This window comes from Arvicanthis niloticus, chromosome 1 (assembly GCF_011762505.2).
Source record: "Arvicanthis niloticus isolate mArvNil1 chromosome 1, mArvNil1.pat.X, whole genome shotgun sequence".
NCBI lineage: Eukaryota > Metazoa > Chordata > Mammalia > Rodentia > Muridae > Arvicanthis > Arvicanthis niloticus.
Window position 1 is genome coordinate 15,114,642 of NC_047658.1, and position 20,023 is coordinate 15,134,664.

Genomic DNA, 20,023 nt, shown 5'->3' on the forward strand with positions numbered 1-20,023 from the left:
GAGAGTAGACCTGGCCTCTGCTGCACAGGTATATTCATAAATAAACAGCCTGTACCAGCCTGCCTACCACTAACCAGGTGACTGGGAGCAGCATCTCAGTGGAGGGTGATCTTGTTCTGGGATGAAGTGTACCTGTGAGCTGTGAGATGGTGGGGCTGGAAGACAAACACACACACACACACACACACACACACACACGCACGCACGCACGCACGCACGCACGCACGCACGCACGCACACACACACACACACACACCACCCCATACATCCCATTCTTCAATACATACAGTCATTTCTAGTGTCTGTCCTAGTTCACAGGACCCAAGAGAAATGGTTTCAGTCGATTCTCCAGTTTCCGAGTCTGCGTGGCCAACCATCTATCTGTTAACATACAAATATCAACATTAAAGCACAATATAGTGACCAGGCCGGGTCTCCATAGGAAGAAATATATCAGCTCCTATATGGATTATTCAGAGCAGTGAAACATACACATAGGAAAAATAAATTTCAGTTTCCATTTGTGCTTGAGATCTAATCTTTTGGATCTGACAACTGGGAAGCAAGTTAGATTTGTTTTTATCCTATAGTCTGAGATGTGGCTGCAACTTAACTTTTTCATCTTGACTACGATGAAAAAAAAAAAAAAAAAAAAAAAAAAACCCAGCTCTTGTTCATTTCTACCTCAGTGGCCAGGGCCCACTTCGATGGTGTCTTCGTTTCCCTCTCTCCTTTATATCATTTTCCAGTGGCTCTTGTCACCGGAGCTATAAGCATGAATGGCAATTTGTTAAAGCATAAGAAAATGTCCTTAAATCCTTAAGGGCTTGTCATAGGAGAGAGAATTTAACTGCATCATATGGGCAAAAGTGTTGTGGATCAATGATGAGAATAAATAAGGACCAGTGGGCGTTCTAAATTGGTATTGATATCGCTCTGTGGTAGCCATCTCTCTCCAGTTACACCTGTCTTGAATCTGCAGCGATGCTTCTAACAGCATCAGGAGAAGGGTTTGAACAGCACCAGTGCTGGACAGGTTATATATTGGTTTCTTTTATGAATTGGCAGTGAGTGACTATTCCCAAAGCTATAATTTCTATTTTAGCCTGAGGTCTCTTAAAGATGCAGAGATTTTCTTTGTTGGAAAACAACAGACGGGAATATCAGACAAAGCCAGACTTTTCACTGGTAATGTGTTTCAAGTCAGTCAAAATAAATGTGTAGTGGGGATTCCAGTCAGTTTACCTCTTTATGGGGGGAAGGGCAGGAGTTCGAGTCAGGGTTTCTCTATGTGGTTTTGACTGTCCTGGAACTCACTTTGTAGACCAGGCTGGCCTCACACTTAGAGATCTACTTGCCTCTGCCTCCTGAGTGCTGGTTGTTTTTTTATTGTTGTTGCTTTGCTTTGTTTGTTTGGAAAAAAAAAAGTTACTGGTTGAAAAGAAAGAGTATTGGTGCAGGGGTCCCAAAGAAGGGGACCTAGTTATTTCTAGGAACGCATCTGTGGTCCAAGTCTTTTAAGTTCTTCTAAATGGAGGCTCTGTGTATACCTGCCTGGGGTATTGGTTAGAAAGTCTGAGTCTGGCCTCTGTCGGAGAGGATGCGCCTAACCTTGCAGAGACTTGAAGTGCCAGGGTGGGGGGTTACCTGGGGCCCCCCACTTGCTCAGAGGAGAAAGGTAGGGGATGGGGGAAGGATTGTGGGAATGTGTAACCAGGACAGGGACAGTGAGCAGGATAGAAAGTAAGTAAGAGGGAAAAAAGGAAGGTCTGTGCCCCTGGTGCTGGCTGTGACATGATTAGCTGTTGGCATTCAACTGGGCTACAGCTCTTCTGCCCTTCTAGGTTTAACCTCACAGCAAGGCAAAGCTCTAGCTTTGGGAGGTAGGGAAGCACTTTCATTCCTCTGATGCCTCTCAATTCATATCTCTTTGTTGTCTGTTCAGTTTTAAAGCAGGCCATTACATCTACCGGGGCTGAAAACAAACCCGTCTGTCACATTTGATAGCAGTTTGAAATTAGTGGCGAATTGGATATGAAATTAAGTGGTCGTGCGGACAAGCAGCCTTTGCAAGCAGATCTTTCATGCAAAGCAATAGATGTTCAGGTGGATTTATTAGATGGGCTGAGGCAATGCATCCCAGACCTAGGCATCACCGCTTGATGGAACTCTCATTTCCTATTTGTGTTTCTTTTTCTGCCGCAGTTTGTCAGCGTCTGTCTGCCTATTTTACAGTCAGGGGCTCCTTGAGGCATTTAACAAAGAGCTGCATTTTCTGTAGAACTTTTCCTGGAAGCAATACAATACGGAGGTCATAGTAACCCATTCTCCCCTCTGAAATTCGGGGGTGGGGTGGAGGCAGACTTGGAATATCTTGCCACAGTATGTCTTCTGAGAAGAACAAGTAATAATATGGAAAGTCTAACGCTTTAATAAAGAAAAAAATTCCTCAGCAGCATTCTTTGTATGCTTATTGCTATTTTTAATGTGACGCTAAGTGAATTAAATTTGATGGTACTTTTTTTTTTTTTTTTTAAAGAAAACCTAGGGAGTATTGGCTGAAATAATTATTAAAATGTCAGTGTTGCTAATGGGGCAACGTTACATAAATTAAATCTTCAGAGAGGTTGTTCTTGAGGACAGGACAGACTACCTGGAGCAGAGAACTAGCTACCTGGGTGTACTGGCTAGTTTTGTGTCAACTTGACACAAGCTAGAGCCATCAGAGAGGAAGGTGTCCCAGTTGAGGAAATGTCTCCATGAGATCCAGCTGTAAGGCATTTTCTCAATTAGTGATCAACTGGGGAGAGCCCAGCCCATGGTGGGTAATAGTATCTCTGAGCTGGTGGTCCCTGGGTTCTACAAGAAAGCAAGCTAAGCAAGCCGTTAACCAGCACCCCTCCATAGCCTCTACATCAGCTCCTGACTCCAGGTTCCTGCCCAGTTAGAGTTCCTGTCCTGACTTCCTTCAATACCGAACAGCAATATAGAAGTATAAGCCAAATAAACCCTGTCCTCCCCAACTTGCTTGCTCAGCTTGTTTTCTTATAGAACCAAGAACCATCAGCCCAGAGATGGTATCACCCACCATGGGCTGGGCCCTCCCCAATTGGTCATGCTGTTTCATTGCAGCAATGAAAACCCTAACCAAAATACTGGGTCTTAAAGTAGGATTATCTGGTGTGTGTGTGTGTGTGTGTGTGTGTGTGTGTGTGTGTATGCACATGCACCTGTGCTCCCAAAGAAGGAGGAGGCCCAGATATTTCTGAAGATACGGGTGCAGAGGATCTGCTTACTGGTGTCTACCTGCAGTTTCTGACATACTTGGGAATGCACAGTGCTTTTTCTCTTCTTGTAAGATGGTTTCAGAAGTTCTGGATCAGAGTGGTTATCTTAAAGTCTATTCTAAAAAAAAAAAAAAAAAAAAAAAAAAAAAAAAAAAAAAAAAAAAAAAAAAAACATCATTGAGGGAAACTTTTAGAAGACCTCAGAAACAACCAGGAATCAATTCAGGTAAAGGAGACCTGGCTTGGAAAGAGGCAAAAGGGGACTTGAAGAAGGTGGAGAAGGTCAGGTTCCTCATCTCAGGACACTGCACCTCTACCAGGACCTCAGGCAAACACAAGGCCAGGCATATGGCATAATTCAGACCAAGAATAAAACAGTCAATAAGACTCTATCTTTCCAAGAGCACACAACAGTGTGTGATAAAAAGTATATCTGATATCACCTGGAAATTCTTTTGGGCCATATGCTAAGTTTCACAACTGATATGAATTATCTGCTTTAGTAGTTACACACACTAAATGTATAAATTAAAAGTGGATCATTTTTTCTTCTTCACAAAGAAACAGAAGCCTGGGAAGGGCAAGTCACTTACCTGAGGGCCACAAGGCTGATATGTTAGACTTGGACACCAATGGTCATAGTCCCAACATCACACCCTAGTGTGATGTCCTTGAGACCCTATCAGGTTTTTCAGTCCATAGTGATTTACAAATTCTTTCTGTAAGCTGGACAGGGTAGAATCATGTCTGACACAGTGGCTGCTGGCATAATGCCTAGAACACAGCAGGCATTCATTAATCTTTGTTGGATGGTAATGGAAAAAATGCAGAATCCCTGGTCTATACTGAAAACTCCTAGTGGGTATGGATGTGCCTGTAATCCTGGCCCTTTGCATGATTGCTGAGATGGACCTCTTTGTGGTAGACAGCCTTGATGTAACTGTTGGCCAGGGATTGACTCAGATATGATTTACATGTGCCACCACTAAGTACTGTACTGTGTTGTACTGTACTTAAGCATATACTCCCAAATAATATACTGGAGGGTTGGTCCCCACTCTGGCAGTGCTGAGAGATGGGGGGGGGCATGAATATTTATAGCCCAACCACATACCACGAGCATATGCAGCACTAAGTGTGCATAGGGGTTGATTAATAATAGAAAAGTAAGACATGAAGTTGGGAAGGAGTTGGTGTGATTGGAGTACCAGGGCAGAGTTTAAAGACATAGCGGCGAATGGACATGGTCAAAATATATTGTATACATTATGAAAATTTCAAAGAACAAAAATATTATCAAACAAGAAAAATAACTTGGGCCAGGTGAGAGGTGGTTAGGTCATTGGAGAGTTACCCTAGGAGGTGATTTAATGTAGTTCTTTGGAGAATGAATTGCTATAAAAATATCTCTGAATCCCTCTGGCTTCTTGTCATGTGATCGCTTTTGCATACCCCCATTATGACACTATCAATTACAAGGCCCTAAAAGATGGGGCTATTGGATCTTAGATTCTAAGCCTCAAAATTGGTGAGTCAAGTAAACCACCTTTCTTTATTTAGTACTTAGTGCTGTGTGTATTTTGTTATAGAAGAAAACTGACAATGATCATTGGTTATGGCTCACACTTGAGACCCTTTAGGAGGGTAATCATGGTAGTGTCAGAGGTAGACATCATCCCTCTGCCTCTTCCTCACAGATGTGGACATGGAGGATGTATGTTGGATAACTCACACACTAATGCACCCACATGATCAGATAGACATCCTAAGGAAATCACTTGCCCTCATCTTAGGCTTTATTTTTGGGACATTGGACCCAAGACACCCTAGGGTGTAAAACTTAAATCTATTTGTGGATTGGCCTCCAGAGTGTTACCATGTTCACAACATACTATAGTTTTTTTTAAACTTTTGCTGGGGTCAACCATAATAATTTTCATTGGCTACAATGAAGATAAAATTGACACCTAAGTCTAAATCTCCCTGATTTTATCAGTCAAAAAGGAGAATCCTAAAACTCAGAAATTGAATAGAGTTTTTCAGGTACACTGAGGGCATTGATACTTGGTCCAGAGGAAGATTTGATAAGGGTTCTACCAGTGATCTCAAAGTGTGTCCTATCTATAGCCAAGGCTTTGTGGCTGTCACATCTGAAGGGAACACTCATGAGAGCCCCACTGGAGTCTTAGGAAAGAGAAATGTAGCTGCTATTACCAGGTTTTGTTCTCTGTAGTGAGGTTACATTCGATTCCTTGGACCCTGTTCAAATTCATCATGGTCTTAAAGGATTTGGGGACACAGTTAATGGAATCTTTGGCTGCAGAGATAATTGCAGAGTATCCAGAGCAAGAGAGAAGAAATCTCTAGTTTTCTGGGCATTTCTCATTTGAAAGAGGACTCAGGTCATTTAAGGAGGCATTGTGACATATGTAGTTGATATGGATGAGACATGTCAGAGTAGAAAGGGCTTGGAACTCATGGAGCTTGAGGGTATGAGAATGAGTAAAAAGCAAAATAGACACACAAAGGCTGACCAAGGGTAATCTTCAGGTTTTAAAAATGTCCATGTGTCCACATACAGAAATAATTCCATCTCCACATAAATATTTTTCTCAGAGTTCTAAGTATTGCAGGGCTGTTTTTATATGTTTATGGACACAAGCATGCATGTTCAAGCTGAGGTTTGAGGACCATTTGTCAGCTCTAGAAAATGACAGTGAAATTGTGTTATACATCTATGTATGTATGTATGTATGTATGTATGTATGTATGTATGTATGTATCTATCTATCTATCTATCTATCTATCTATCTATCTATATTACATAGTCTCTGTGTTCTCTCCAACCAAAACCTCCAGACATTCTTAATTGAGTTTGGACAAAGAGTCATACCTGATTGAGGAGAACTGATTTCATAGCATTTGGGGTAATGCTGGCAAGAAGAGTGTAGGTGATATATAGGGCCAGTATGATGTATCTATGATATCTCCAAGCTTCTGTCTTCCAGCTTGAGCAGTAAGATTGCCACTGCTGGACAGGTAGAGATGTCTATATTCTCAGTGCAGGTGGGACTCTTTCTCATTAAGGGTGATGATGTATTTCTTGAGGGCTCAGAGGCAATATGTCTTTGAAAATGCATCAATGCAGAACCTCACATTTAGCCTTCCAGCCCTGAGAAAATCCTCTATGCTTCATGCTTTTGTTTCTTGTTAAGAGGGCAATTGCTACCATGTCCACAAATGAGAAAAGGAGAAATGTGAAGATACCCAGAGATCGTTTGATATTTACAGCTCAACAGAATCAGGACTATTGCTCAACTGTCAGAAATGCTGGATTTGCTTTGGAAGGTGCTAAGGTTCTCTTAAGCTATGTTGCATCTACTAGGAAGATAACTGTGTTCTAGCTATGGGTAGGCGTTAGGTAAGAGGGTACTCAGATTGGGCCTAGGATATGAGAACCACTAAGAAAAAAAATTATGGAGGTTATGTGAATGGATGATTGATGAGGGGAAAGGCATGAGCAGATAAGAGTGGACAGTCCCAGCTGAAGTTGGGGTGGGAGGGAAGTGAGACAGGGAGGGAGTTATAGCAGTGATGGAGGAGAGCAGCTAGTTCTGGAAGGTCTGCAGAGGGGAGGGAGAAGGAGGGCAGCTAGGACATGGATCACATGTTGAGTAGTAGCACTGGGTTTTCAAAAGCATCAGAAGATGAGTGTTAAGAGGGGACAGTGAACTGAGTGACCACAGAATCACTGTCGGTATATAGACTGGGCAGGACTCATTATTGCAACAAAACTTAATTAAAAAATTAGTAACTACTGGCACAAAAATCAAAGGAAGGATTGATTCAGCAAACTGCAATAAGGACTTGTCCTTAGAGTAATTGAAACCAGGAATCCATGATTTCCTATGTCTTCCTGTTGGTCTTTTACTTCAGAATGATATTGAATGTCTTGAGGTAGAGTCTTCCCGTGTTGTCCAGGCTGGCCTTCAATTCCTGTCCTCAAGAGGTCCTCTTGCCTCAACCTTCTGAGTAGCTGCCACTACAGGCCTACTCTATGTCACTGCAGGAATGATTTTTTAACAAAGCAGGACACTTGCTTAACAGCAAAACTGAGTCCTAATCATCTTAGTTACTGTGGTCTGAAGATAGGAAGAGGCATTAGCCAGAAAAATATATAAAACAGAACCATGGATGTCTGACCCACAGTCTTCAGAAGCCTGCCCAGGAAGCTGATTCCCTTGCTGCAATAAACAATAGAAAAAATGAGCCTTCTGATAGTCAGAATAATAGAAACTCACCTTGTCATCTCTAGTACAATCAAAGATAGCAACAATTAATTCTATACTTGACCCCTAAAAGGCCAGGGCTTCATTGATAACTTCCTTCCTTCCTTCCTTCCTTCCTTCCTTCCTTCCTTCCTTCCTTCCTTCTTTCCTTCTTTCCTTCCTTCCTTTTTTCTTCCTTCCTCCCTCCCTCCCTCCCTCCCTCCTTTCTTTCTTCTTCCTTCCTTCCTCCCTCCCTCCCTCCCTTCCTTCCTTCCTTCCTTCCTTCCTTCCTTCCTTCCTTCCTTCCTTCCTTTCTTTCTTTCTCTCTTAATTCTTGCTTCCAAATTTGGACCAATCAGCAAAGGCAGATAAGCATCCCAAATCAAACACACTGTGCTGGAGTCCAGCTCAAGCAGGGTTTAGGTCCCAAGAGGAGATGTGGAGTTGGTAAGGGAAGGAGACTGACACAATCAGGATAGCTTATGCATTTATCAAAAAGAGAAAAAGGCTACACCTTTTATACTCTAGATTTTCATAGTAGCTTAATCACATCTAATGCTGAAAGCAGATTTAAGGATTCCAAGAATTATATGATCTTTTCACAGATTGTTTTTTAACCTATTTTGGCCCCATTTTTCAATATCCAGAATGTAAATGGTAATCAACTTTATCACAGTATTTTTCTTTGAAGCAAAATTAATAAGCTCAGCAAGCATCTTAAGTCCCTATTGTTTTCTAAGGTTCAATAACTCCATCAGGTACCCCTGTACATTTCCTTCTGCACACTCTCAGCCTTTGTGGTCAGGAGTTGCCAGACAGTGAGTCCTGAGAAACAAGCCCATAAGAGAAATTTTAATTCCTCAAGAGGCATGATGCAGTGTTTTTACCAGGTAATGTAATAAACATTGAACTGTTTTGTACTTGTGTTTCTGTGTGTCTTAGTCTTACAATATGGGCCTATTCTCATCATACACTTCCCTAAAGGAAGGTCCTAACATCTTACTCTTTTTTCATTATGTTATTCTATCCTAATTCCTTCAGTGTATGATCCTGTATATGGCAGAGGGGGATTAAGCCAGCCTAACTTCTTAACAGAATCAGCTCCTTATGGGGCATACCACATCTTGCCATTCATCCTGTAAATCATGTACCCAGGAAATCTATGTGGGCAGTGTCCTATACTTATTAACTGAAATCTTACTGTCAACTGCCAAGGCCTTAGGTCTGGGCCCACTGTTTCCCTCCTGTTGTGTGCTTTCATCCTTGGGACCAGGTGCAAGTGCCTACGAATTTCTGTAACCATAAATCTTTAGCTTTTCTATACTTGGTCCAAACAGGGGGACACAATGGAGACTCTTCTGTAGTAGTAGGCAGAATTATCACACTATATGGTTTCATGGTGGCAGAGACTTTTTCCAAAGATATATGTTGTTTAGAGAGATTGCCATTGTATACATTCATATCCTCAATCAACCAACCAAATAGCTCAAACAAAATTTCCCAAAGTGAAGAAAGCATAAGGAAATTCCCATAACACATAGTGAAAACTCTCTAAAGATGAAAGTGAAAGGATGCTGGAGACGTGTGATCAGCCATGTCAATACACTGGAGCATTGTCAAGCATCAGTGGTCGCCATGAGGTCCATGCCAACACTGATTGCTTTCTTCCTGTAAGTCTGTCTATGTAGCCCCTTCTATCAGCCTCCAAATGCTACCAACCTGAAGTCTTATTCATTTCACAAGGAAATTTTCTCACTTCCCTGTCTTCCTCTAGCCCACCAAAATGCAAGAGATGGTAGCTGGTTCCATTGCTATAGTTGTTTTAGATAAATAGTTTTTGACATTTTCTCATTTGGTGGGCCTTTGTCTATTTTTACACTTCCTGCTTGTGATAGTAAATGTTGACTGTCAACACACTCCGACAGAGAGATGCCTAGGAGATAATAAGGCATATTCCTGGGTATGTATGTGAGGGTCTCTAGGACAGCATTGAGGAAGACCCTCTCAAATGTATACAGAATCATCTGACAGGATCAGGGACCATGACAGAACAAAGGTGGACAAAGTGGGTTCAAGAGCCACTCTTGGATCCTGCATTTATTGCTGTTGTCATAGTTATAAGAATCAGACTCTACCTTCTTCAGTCTTTCAACATGGACCCACATCAGCTACCTGTCTAACTTCCTCCATTTGTTTATTAAAATCTCACAGTTAGTGACTTTTTAGGAGCTCGCAGACCTCACTGATCCTTTTTGATTTAAGCCTTTCAACTTCTCAGGCTGAGAAACTTCTGAACTTTTCAGCCTGCACATGGCCACTCTGAGACCCCAGCCTCCCAAAATAAATTTTTGGGCAAAGTCCTGGTGACTGGGGAACTACATAGCACAATAATTCTTCAAACTCTTACACAAGTATCTCCACTGTGCCACCCTCTCTGCACCAGAAATAGAGAAGCTAAAGCTGTATGATTCCAGAAACTCTGAGAACCATGTGGTCCCAAGGATAAAAGCAAAATATTGAGAAAAACAATGGGCCCAGGCCCAGAGCCTGGGGCCTTGGCAGTTGCGGGGCAAGAGTTCAGTTAATTCACCCTAGTCTTGTGTGTGTATGCATATGCATGCATGTATGTGTGGGCATGGGCATGCATATGTATACATGCAGATGTGTGTATGTGTTCTATTGCTCCTCTAGGGAGCCCTAACTAAATGACATTGCCCTTAGAGGCAAGTACTTCTGTACATTAGTCCAATTGTCATGGTAGCATTTTGATTGCCCTGTCCTATTCTCCATCCCTAGATCAATCCCTATTGTCACTGTATTATTGTCATCGTAATTTAGAAGCCTACTCCTCAGAAAGATAACAGCTTTATAGCCCATTGAGGTGACTGGATAGGTGAAGGCACTTGTTGAGCAGGCCTGGCTACCAGAATTTTATTTCTGAAACCTATCTAAATATGCATGGAAAGGGGTCAGAGAAATGGTTCAGTGGTTGGAGGGATTGGCTGCTCTTCAAAGGGACCCAGGTTTCATTCCCAGCACTCACATGATGGTTTAAAACTGTTTGAACTTCAGTTTTAGGAGATTCAAAGCTGCCTCCTGTCCTCTATGAACACCTGGAATGCATGTGGTATACAAACATCCATGCAAAGCAAAACACCCATATATATACATTGAAATAATTAAGTTTTTTAAAAGATGGATGGCGAGAACCAACTCTAAAAATTGTCATCTGAACTTCACACATGCTCATTCGTGCACACATGAATGCGGGTACATGAGCCCACAATGAAACCCAGTATTGTATAATAGTCTCTTCTGGGATTAGATTAAAACATTCCATCCTGTAGGCCTGCTCCTTAAGCATGGAGACAAACAACAACAACAACCACCACCACAACAACAACAACTAGCTTTAAGATCTCCCTGAAACTAACCAGATTAACTAGGCCACTCCCTGCCAAAGTAAGCAGAGCCCAGCTTCAAAGTAAACACTCAGACAAGCTGAGCTTCAAGAAAAACTTTAAGACTAGCCTAACTGTTGGGAAAAATCAGAAACCAGCCAAGCTGCCTGGAGAGGTTTTGATCAACTGAAATACCTGGCAAAGAGCACCCTCCAATCTGCTGAGCTGCCTGTAGTCTCCCAGTATACTCATGTTTCCTAGCTTTTTTGAGTGGGTCTTGTTTATAGTTGTCTTTGAGAAATTTTTGTTCCTGTAAGTAACCTGTCACCCATACTTCTGTAAGTAACTCTAATAAAACCCATTGGTTTATCAAGTTGTGCTTTGGTGGTATCTGTACTTTGGTCTGTGTCTTACAGTTTCATTACTGTGAAGAGACACCATGACCAAGACGACTTTTATAAAGGACAACATTCCATTAGGGCTGGTTTACAGTTTCAGAGGTTTAGTCCATTATCATCACAGCAGGAAGCATGGCAGCATCCAGGCAGACATGGTGCTGGAGAAGGAGTTGAGAGTTCTACACCTTGATCTGAAGGCAGGCTGAAGGAAACTGGGTTCTGCAGGCATCCAGGAGGAGGTTGTCTCTTTCTCACTGGGCAGAACTTGAACACTAGGAGCCCTCAAAACCCACCTACACTGTGACATACTTCATTCAACAAGGCCACTCCTTCTAATACTGCAGCTTCCCATAGGCCAAGCATATGCAAACCACCACAGTCTTTCAGGCATTCCCTATAAATGGAATGAGAAGACAAGTGCATTTCATACCACCAGGAAAAGTTTCATCATACAACACATATACACAATACAAAAAAAGTATTTCCTATTCTGATTAAATATTTAGAGCTAAGGAGTAATCTGTCTCTATAAAGAAGAAATCTGTATTCCCATAATTAGGGCCATTTATTCCTAGTAGTCTAAGGAGCCAAGGAGCTAATGTTTTCTAAAGAAAATCAAGAGATGTGGCTATATCAGAAGGACTATCTAGGCTGCGTGTCTGGATGGAAAGATAGAATCAGGTTTAAAAAATAAAGGGTTGGAGAATATGGGACTTAGAAAGACATTATTTCAGACATCCTAGAGCTAAGTGGGGACAAGGTTGGGACAAAGAAAGACAGCTCAGAGTGCCACACTCACCTTTAGGGCTGAAACAAGTAATTGACTGTAAATAAAGGAGTACACCAGGGAGAGCTTGGTATTTCAAATCAAACCATTTTCCTTAACCTCCTCACCCCTTTCCACTCACCTATTCTATTCTTGCTCTTGATCCTCCCCTCTGTGAAAAGGGCAAAGCAAATGACAGAGGCTGAGCCTTAGAACTGGCATGCGATTCAGGCTTCTCTGAGGCGTTCTCCCTGAGCTTCTGCCCCACAACCTCCCCACTTCTCATGCCCAGTCTCTGCCCTGTGACCCCTGCCAGGGTGTCCTCTCCACCTTCTATCTCTTCACAGAAGGTCTTGATGTTCAGAGGGTTCCCTCCTGGTGTGCTGCTGTCTCTTCACACTCTGCCTTTTTGACTCACTGTAGTGCTAGTATGACCATGGGCTGATGAGAAGGCAGGATACTCTTAAAGGACAAAACTTCTTCTATTCTCTGCTTCCTGTCTCAGGGACACTGTAGGACCTTGGTAGCACAGAGAGTCTTGCTTTCCCTGGGCAAAAAATTGAAAACACACACACACACACATGACACTCCCGTCCAGTGATGATCACCAGTGCTATGTCTTAGGATATGGAACTGTAGCATTCCAGGGGATAGGAAAGCTACTTTGCCTGTTAGACCTAGTTCTCTCTTCTAGTGTCTGGAAAACAGGTAGATTTAAAAAAGCAAATCCAAGTTTTTCATGGTGAGCCTTGGGTGCCTTCTTTATTCCTCTATAGAAGAGTCAGAGAGCCAAACTGGAGACTGGCATCAGCAAAGCCAGTGGCCAACAAGAGCCAAAGCCTGTGCCAAAGCTCTTTGAAGAGGCTTTTACCTTTGCGAATGGGGTGATGGTGATAAGGGGCTTCTCTTCATCTTGTATCCCTCGATAAATAAAACAAGAAACCTTTAGGGGGATTCTCTTGATTTGCCCTCTTAGTGATTGGCATGCTTTTGGCTCAGATGTTTGATCTTGGGATGAACAATATATCAGCCACATGGAGAACTATGGTTATTTTAAAGTAGAAATCTGGGAAAATTCAGGTTGGAGAAATAAATAAGTAGAAATTCTACCTCCAATCGAGCTGCTCTCTGTTAGCTTTGTGTCTATCATTCAGTTATGAATCTGACACTTCCATTCTGGGTGTTTGTCTTTATTCTTAGTTTTCCAAACTTACAGTAGACTTAGACACTTATAGAGAGGTTGAATCTGAGCTCTGAATGGCCATCTCCCTGACATGAGTAGCTGGTTTTCTAGGAAGAGACATGGAGTTGTACAGACAACAGAACATGTATCTCTGCAGCTCTAATATCTGAGTCATAAGGATGGGCATCTGAGCAGAACTGATAGGATCTGAAAAACTCCACAAGGGTCACCCCTGCTCTCTGTCCAGCTGTGCAAGTCATGATGACAGAGAGAGCTGCAGAAAAGCTGCATCTCAGGACATGCCCACTGGAGAATGCCTTGACTCCTCCATTTGTCTACCATGTTCCTCCCCAGGTCTCCATCAGAACATCATTCTTACATCTTGTACCCTCTTGAGTATTTCAAGGTGCCAGGCTGCACAGAAGGAGGAAAAGAGCCTTGCATTTGCATTCTGCTTCTCTGATCTTGAAACACTGCCTGCCTGTGCCTAAATCTTCATCACATTTCTTGCAAAACTAATCCCCTTGTCTTCTCCTTGCAGGGCTTCTGTCCTATACATAGATGTCTCTGTGGGTGGTATTCTTCTCATTTCTCTGCCTCTACCTGCTCTGTCCCCAGGCATCTGAATATGAAATATCTTGCTCCAGGCCTTCTTCATTCTATGATCTCAACTTATGCAAATAGATACCTGGAGGAACCACTAGCCAACCAATTTATCAGAAATAGCCAGACTCTGCTGGAAGCCTTACAAACAAATAGGCAGCAAGACATTCCAGACATTCGAAATGCATCTGGATGCCTTCCCCCACATAAAGCCTTCCCTGATTACACAGACAGATGTTCTCTCTGTTTGCTGAACCCTAGGGCCCTCTAGTTAGAGCCTTCTTTATACAAATACTGCATATTGTTTTAAGTATTGTTAGGTCCATAGTATTCTTGGCAATTTATAAGCTCCATAGAGCTTATTTCAAGTGCCTGACACATAACTGATATGTACACACACACACACATTCACACACTTGTATACTCAACTATGATAACACAGACTCATTTGTGATGCTCAACCATTACTGGCTTGTGTTGAAAGAGCCGAGTAATGCTTTTTATGTTTACAGGCTTCTCGTCAATACCTGGGTCTTGGAGAACAAAGGTTTCCCTGACATCCAAAGACAAAAAAAGATGATAGCCTCTCTCTATCAACTGTTACACCTGTAGGAAGCTTCCTGTGCTGAGGATGCCTGGGAAACTTTAGAATGAAAACTTTAATCAGGTCCATTCTGGGCATGATGATGGCTTTTCAAGGTAGAGGTGACCATATACTCTACAGGTAATTTCTCCACTCTCTGCCTCTTCCTATGAAAATCCTGCTAACCTCATTCTCCTTGCAAGGGCCATAAATCCTTAAATAAACCCATATTTGCTTCCAACAGATGTGATGAACACCAAGACCAAAAGCAACCTGGGGAGGAAAGAGTGTGTTTCACCTTAACCGCTTATAGGCTTAAAGGGAAGTCAGGTCAAGAACTCAGGAATCTAAAGGCAAGGAGCTAAAGCCAGAGGGCATGGAGAAGTAGTGCTTACTGTCTTCTTCAACCTGTTTTGTTTGCTTGTCTTAGTTTGTTTTGTTCTTATAACCCAGTGCTTCCAGCCCTGATGTGGTACCATCCACAGTGGGCTAGGTCCTCTCACATTAGTCACAAGAAAATTCCCCCTGGTACCATCCACAGTGGGCTAGGTCCTCTCACATTAGTCACAAGAAAATTCCCCCATGGACTTGTCTGCTGGTCAGACTGATGTAGGCATTTTTTCAGTACAGGTTCTTTTTTGTCAGAGAGCCCTTGCTTATAAACTTACGTCAAGTTGTAAAACCAAACTCAACTCAACTCAACTCAACTCAACTCAACTCAACTCAACTCAACTCAACTAAACAGCCCTTGAGGAGAAAGGAGGGGAAAGTTTGGAATTCAGTGATCTAGTTATGACAGGAGGCAGAGGAACCTGGCAGCTCATAAGTCTCTTCCAACAGCACTAGTTTTTACCATCAAACAGAAGTAGATACTCACTGGACATTTGTATTCAAGCTCCCCCACATACGTTCTTGTCTGCTCTCTGGGGAAATCACATTTGTTTATTCTCAGTATGCACAATGATCGCCTTTGCTGTCCCTGGGCTCAGGACTCTCTCATCAGTGCAGGCCTGTGTTGATTGCCTGTAGACAGACAGCAGCCAGATCTGAGTGTGGCGTGCCTTGCATGTTTGTTTGTTTGAGGGCTACATCTGCTGACAGGAAGTGTCTATTGCAATGCCTCCTGGCAGGCAGAACTCCTTGGTTGAGCATTTTGAGACAATATACCTGAGAGAGCGCTGTGACAGAGAGGGTACTTTCCACCCAGATCAGCGTGTGGTAGGGAACTTTTCATCTTTGGGGGTTTTGTTTTAATTGAAACTAATTTCAAAATATTTTTAGCTACTGCTTTGAGTTCTGTTTTTCTTCCCACCAGGAGGACTTTTGAATAGGCTGTGAAACCTGGAAGATCTGACTGAAAATTTCTCAATTCCTGTTGGAATTTTAGAATCACTATACAATGTAATAAAGAAGGTGTCATTTATCATTCTTTTCCCTGGGAGGCTGCTGGATGTGTTTGGAAGGCATGCTTTAATAAGTTTGTTAAAGCAGGGAGAATATGGGATCTGGAAGGACCTGTATGTGAGCGGTGTTTTGCAGAACTCGGTGGAGATTTTTCCTTATTTTGGAGAAGAGAGTTTGACAGAAAGAGAGAGGAAGAGACAGGAACAGAATAGAGATGAAAGTTTTATGTTTTGAACTTCCCTCATAGGTTTTAGTAAAAACACAAAGCTCATAAACAAGTTGGTTCTGAAAAAACTGTGTAGAATCTAGACTTTGAAACCCAAACTGCCATGGGATCCAAGAGAAAGTGTGCACGGGTGCAACAATCCATGAAATTCACAGTGTCTGTATGTCACCAACCCTGGCACCAGGATGTGGCAGTAGTGTGGCCTAGGAAGCAGTAGACATCTGCATTCTAGTACAAAAGTTATTTTTAGCTCAGGAACAATGCAGCTTGGGACATCAGAGGAACATATGCTTTTATTCCTTCACCCATGTTATCAGAGTCTATATAAGTCTCTAACTCTATGTATTGCCTTAAGCTAGGTTCTGCAAGGTATACACACATATATGTGTGTGCACACACATATACACTCACACTCATACACACACACACACACACAGAGAGAGAGAGAGAGAGAGAGAGAGAGAGAGAGAGAGAGAGAGAGAGAGAGAGTTAGTTTATACTTTTAGAACCTTAACTCATTGAGGTGCTAGACCAGCTTGAGATGGGAGAGGGAGAATTTGTAAGAGACTGAACCACCATGGGAGGGCAGCTGTGTATCAGGCCTAGGAGACACTGAAACCTGATGGCAAGTGTCATTGTATCACCTTTTTGCCTTTCTGGCTCTCCATCTACCTTGCACTTTGTCACCAAAGGACTGACACCATTTCTTGAATTATAGTTTGAAAACCCTCAGGAGTAGCTTGGCTCTAACTAACTAAAGAAGGGGTGAGGATAATGAGATACTTTATAGAGGAGGCTCTGAAGCCCTAATGTCTGGAAAGAATAATTCTCCAAAGTAAGAAAATCTGGATACAGGAAGTTAAGAGTTTCTGAAGAGGGGGAAAAAAAGTTGGGAATAAGCTGTCTCACAAAAGGTATTCATTTTTGTACCTGGTTCAAAAAGATGAATAAGACAGTCACTGTCTTCTGAGGCACAGGATATGCCTGCAATGGCCTGATCTGAAACAGTTTGCTCGGGGTGATCAGAAAAGTTTTGACTCAGCTTTGTCAGTGATTTACTGTGTATCAGAGCAGGAAGAAATAATGTCCTAGGCAGGGAGGAAATCTTGTCAGCAACTGAAGGCAGGTTTGTAGAGAACATGGGGAAGCTGAAGGAATCCAAGGCTAGATGTATCTATAGGGGTGAAGTCTTCAGGGTCATATGGATCAGAACCAGGACATTCATCTCCTGAACAAATCGCGACTTAGAAAGTTTCAGCTGGAAATGAGAAGACAAGAGTTGTGTTTATAGAGACCACAAGAGAGTTGGAAGATGAGTCAATGAGAAAAGTGAGGTAGGCAAAAAGATGTTCAGTAGGCACTGGTGTGGACTGTGGAGAGAGGTAGATGGTGCCTGGGGGCCTCAGGAAGCAAGACGTGCCATAGAGTACTTTTTGGGTGTATCAGAGATAGTGGAGAGGTGTCCAGGCACTGTTCTCTTAACAAATCCATCCAGATATCCCCACACACTCTCTTTTCATACATAGCTATGAGCTTGTGCAATACTAAAATTTAATCTAAAGTAAATAAATCTGTAATATTATTTTATGGTCTCAACTAGACTGGACTATTGGCTAAGTTCCAGTTTTTCTTTTTCTTTTTAATCAATGGGAAGAAAATGAAAACCTGAAGACATCTCATTTTCTCCCGAAGAGTTGGGGAAAAGGTCACTATTTTTATTTTAGAAGCAGAAAAGCTGTCACCTCATTCACAGCAAGATAGCTTCATGGGGGGTGGGGAGGGTTGATGGTTATAGACATGGAACTTTGTAAGACTCGGGGCAAAAGTAGTGTCCCAGTAAACTGGGAAGTCACTTGCAGGTGGACACAATGGTGCAGCATTCGCTGGAGCATATCCCGAACAGACGTTGCCATTTTGATCTTCTGCTTGATTTTTATTTAGTTAGCATTCTTTTCCTTAAATACATTCACTTATTCAGCTTAAATTCATTTTGAAAGGAAATTGCAGAGTGTTGGCAAAGCAGTTTTACTGCCAAAATAGACAGTTACCATAAAGTAAGTAGAATGGAAACACAACGCTGTTGTAAATTCTGGGGAAAATAGTATTGCTTGAAAGATTTCATGCTTGTTGCTTTGGGGGAAGCAAGGGTATTGAGAATGGAACCTGGGGCTTTATGCATGCTATACACAAGTTCTACTATTGAACCGTGCCTCATATTCCAACCCCCAACTGGTAAATTCTAGGCAAGAATTCCACTACTGAACCATAGCCACAGTCCCTTACTGGGAGATTCTAGCAGTTACATCCCAACCCTAATTGCCTGTCAGTGTCTCTCTGAGAATTCATGGAGTGTCTTTCCTGGCATTTGTCTCCACTCTGTTTTCTACCATCCTTTGTAGTGGGACACAATCACGTGACTGAGTCTAGCCAATAGAAAGAGCCATCAGCAACAAGCCCCTCAAGGTCTAAAACATCCTAACCTGCATGCAATCTTTCATATTATATTCCTGATTTTCTTCTCATTTCCTCGTTGAATGGAGAGGAGCCCAAACAAAATATTTTTAAAATAAAGACTAAAAGACCCTTGCGGATGGAAGAGAAACATAATGGTGGGAACTCCTGATCCCTTGGTCCCTGTGGAATCCTGCCCACTAAACCGTGCTCGCTGAGTGGAAACCAACTTTCTATCATGTAAGCCTCTGAGATTTGGGGGTGGTCATTATTTTTAAAAGGCAGCCAGCCTGCTGTGACCCAGTCCTGATGAAGGCATACCTGTTGAAACAGAAGCTTTCTCCTTTCTTCTATGTAATAAAGTTTAAAAAGTTAAAAAGGTTTTTTTTTTCTATGTAAAAAAGCTAAAAATATTTTTGCTCTACAGTTCAGCATGATTTTATACTGGCTCTTGTAATTTGAATATGCTTGGCTCAGGGAGTGGCACTATTAGGAGGTGTGGCCTTGTAGGAATAGGTGTGGCCTTGTTGGAGGAAGTGTGTTACTGTGGGGGTGGGCTTTTGAGACACTTCTAGCTGTCTGGAAGACAGTCTTTGCCTGTTGGCCTTCAGAACTCCAGCAATCCCAGTACCATGTCTGCCTGGACACTGCCATGCTTCCTGATATGATGATAATGGACTGAACCTCTGAACCTGTAAGCCAGCACCAATTAAATGTTGTCCCTCATAATAGTTGCCTTGGTCATGGTGTCTTTCACAGCAATATATACTTAACTAAGACAGCTCTTAACACCATCTTTCATCCCAGACTCTGGGAAATATCAGAACAGGTCATTAGGCATCCTTTTTTAGTGAGGACTTGATGCCAATCTGTTCTCAAGTTTTCCTCAATCTCCCTCAACTATTCCCCCAAACACTTCATGCATGCAAGGGTGGTTGCTTTGCCTAGGGCACGGCCATTGCTGTCCTTTTAGGCTGGGTGGACAGATTATATGGCAATTTGCAGTGTGAGGCACATGGATGTTACAAACAGCCTTATCTTCTCTCAACACATATGGCCCTACTTTGTGACCCAGGCATTAGTGTCTATAGGTCAGTTTTAAAGGATGTTAAGTAGGACAGAGATACAATTAGACCCATGGCTTAAACATTAACCATGGCTTAAAAACGTTTCTCTGGGCCCGAACAAAAGCTGCCCTGGAGGAGAGATGACAGACAGTTCAGAGAAGACCCAACTTACATCTTCATTTCTCTTTGTTAGCCCAAAATAAATCTATGAGGCTCTAAAGATGTGTGCCACAGCTTTTTCACATAAGTGAGGAGATATTTTAACTTTAAAAACACCCAGCATTTTCAAGCTGTGTGCTTCCCTTGCAAGAGAAGACAGTGAAGTTCCCTATATTGAGAGGGATACCAGAGATAAATTAAAACAGCGCAGTGTGGCAATGCACTAG